Source organism: Physeter macrocephalus, chromosome 19 (genome assembly GCF_002837175.3).
Source record: "Physeter macrocephalus isolate SW-GA chromosome 19, ASM283717v5, whole genome shotgun sequence".
Lineage (NCBI taxonomy): Eukaryota > Metazoa > Chordata > Mammalia > Artiodactyla > Physeteridae > Physeter > Physeter macrocephalus.
Genome location: NC_041232.1, coordinates 39,451,723 through 39,454,717, shown reverse-complemented (window position 1 = coordinate 39,454,717; position 2,995 = coordinate 39,451,723).

Sequence of the window (2,995 nt, the reverse complement as noted above, 5' to 3'; positions counted from 1 at the left end):
TTATGATTTCTATCACCATAGTTTAATTTTGCTTGTCAGAGATACTATTGTGACCATATTAAACGTATAATTTTTAATACTTGTCTTCTATGAACTATGATCACCAGCAGCCACTCTAGGCTTATAACTCCAGGGAAGGAGAAAGCGTGAATGCCACCTCAGGAAAGGGGCGGTAGGATACTATCCCAGGCAGAAAGGAAGAGGAATTGGGAAGAAAGGCTGTCCTTCTGCCCTAGTGGATTGTGGGAAATGATGAGGTAAAGGAATCAGGCAAGATGACAGGTATTTCTTGATCATCCCAGAGTGGAGAGAAAGGTTATATAGGAAGGAATGGAACACTGCAGCAGACACTCTTGCCATTCTCCAATAAATATAAAGCCTTCCTCCTCATCAATGAGACATCAACAGAAATGACGGTCAGGGGCTTTGGGAACGGGCTGCTGTCTTCCTTGTAGAAAGAATAGACATTGTGTGTCACTTCTTCACTCAACTTTTTGCCTTGAGACCCCTAAGCAACAAACTTGAGGATAAAAAAACAAGATGCTAAAGGATGGCAGTAGGAAGTACAGAAAGAGACCATCCTTGGTGGCGGCTCCAACAACGTTAGAAACTGCTTACCCCTGGATTTCATATTATATGAGAAATACAAATCCTGATTCATTGAGCTACTGATAACTGTGTTTCAGTTACCTGCAGCTGAAGGTATTCCCAATGGGTATACATCTGTTTCCTATTTGGAACTCCAAGAGGAGATTGCCTTGCAGGGCTCTCTAATCCCATTTGCATCAACCTAGAATAGCCACAGAAGAGTAATGATGGTGGCATGGCAGCGTTAACCATAAGAGAAGCCTGAATTAGGGCACCTTGATTTTCCATCAGTGTCTGTGTGCCATGGAAGAGATTCAGAAATCCTTACTGGCTTCATAGTGTCGTGGATCATTCAAGCCAATGATTGGATTTACAATACACAAATAACTCAAGGCAACACACAGGGCCAGTTAGAGCTCAGGTGGGGTCAATTCAAGCAGCAAGAACTAGCAGATACTAACAAATCAAGAAAAAGTAAGCTATGAGCTACTTGGACATGGGCTTCAATACAGTATGTTCACAGGGCTTCCCAAAGATGAAAACAGCCACAAGGCAAGAATCTGGGTCCAAGGCCTCACTATTTCCGGCTACCATGTGGACATAAGTTATCTGACCCCCCTACATCCCAGGCACTAATTTAGAAGAAGCAGGAGGGAGAATTCTGAAAGACTGAGCATTTGTCCAAAAGGTACTGAATTACCCAGAGTAAATGTTTAACTTGTAACATTAGACTGAGTGTACCGGATAGCGCTCTCCGCACAACTATTTCTCCACCCACATGTCTACTCAATATTATTTATTTTTCATTACTTAAAATATCAAAAAGGGAGAAACAGTATAAAAGTAAAAAAACTAGGCCAATGTTAGATAAATTATAAAAGAGCCATTGAATAAAATATTATTTGGCAATTAAAATGGATTAGTCTTTCAGTTAAACAAGGTGGATTGAAGAGCATATTAATCTACTTCCACTCCCCAAACCCCTCTGGAATAATAAAAGACAGTGAAAGGGAGAAGAAGAGCAGAAAAAAAAATCAGAAGCTAGAAAAGGGCCTAACAAGTGGTAACTGACTTTAGCAGACCTAAAGCAATAGGCATTCTTAAGTAGCAGTGGAGGAAGTCCAGAAATTGGCTGATCTATAATAAAGAATATCAGAGAAGCTCAGGAATTGGAATATCCAAGTAACTTGGAAAGTGTGTGTGTGTGTGTGTGTGTGTGTGGAGCTGGAAAAGGACAGTTGGTTGAAACACTAAGTAAGAATAGTGTTATAGACCCTTGGCTTCTTTTCCACACTCCTTGAGGTCCCCTTACCAGTCCCCACCCCATCAGAAGACTGAAAGTTCACTCTGGAGCGGGAGAGGCTAAGCTGAAGGTCTAGTACACTAGTGGACACTGGACAGAGTTGAGGGCTTCAAAGAGAGTGGCTCTATGAAAGGGTTGATATTGAAGGGTGAGAGTCCTGGCCCCTTGTCACACTTAGCTCTCAAAATGATGAAACTAAACTCATAACTCCCAGGAAGGAGACTGGAGGTTTTCGTTCTTAAAGTTGATTCTTTTTCATCCCCAATAAAAAGACCTTCAGACACTGATAACTGGAGGTCTTTCCCTGCAAAATCAGCTTGGAATGAAGCCAATCAACCAAGACTTCCCATGCACACAGAGCTTCCAACAAACTTTTCAGCACTTCATCCTAAATTGAAGCACATCAACCAGGCATTTTGGAGAAAGCCTATGTATTGGTCAATGTTCTTAGTTAGAAACATGGAATTCATTATTGGCTCATTTAAGCAGAAAGTGAATGAATTAAAATATATTATTGCAGAATTAGAGGAAGGTGTATAGGTGAGATTAGAAGCCAATGGTGGGTGATAGGCTTTAGAAATCAGTGGCTACCAAGTCAGCTTCAGGGGCAAGTTTGAGCTCCCACTGCTTGGTTGGTGGCAACAGGCAAAAGAAAATGACTGCTTTGTGTAAATGGAGATAAATTTACACAAATGTGCGAAATTTCTGGCTGTGAATCCCCCAGAATTTGTAGGGAGAGGGACTCTGAGAAAAATCAAGACATCATTCTAATTTTCCAGGTAGGGCCCAGGGGGGGTCTTATTTTTATTTTCTATTATTTTTTTAATGTCACCAACGTGAACTCTGGTACCTTGGGTTCCTCGTGTAAAAAAGGAAGTAAAACCAAATTTTAATTGTAGCTATCTCTGCTATCTCTGCAATATTGGGATATTGGTAATAGCTTATTTTTCTCTATGTGGTTTCTCTGTGTTTTCACATTTCATTATTTTTAAAGAAGCCTTTTTAAAGAATTGTTGGGGCTTCCCTGGTGGCGCAGTGGTTGAGAGTCCGCCTGCCGATGCAGGGGACACGGGTTCGTGCCCCGGTCCGGGAAGATCCCACATG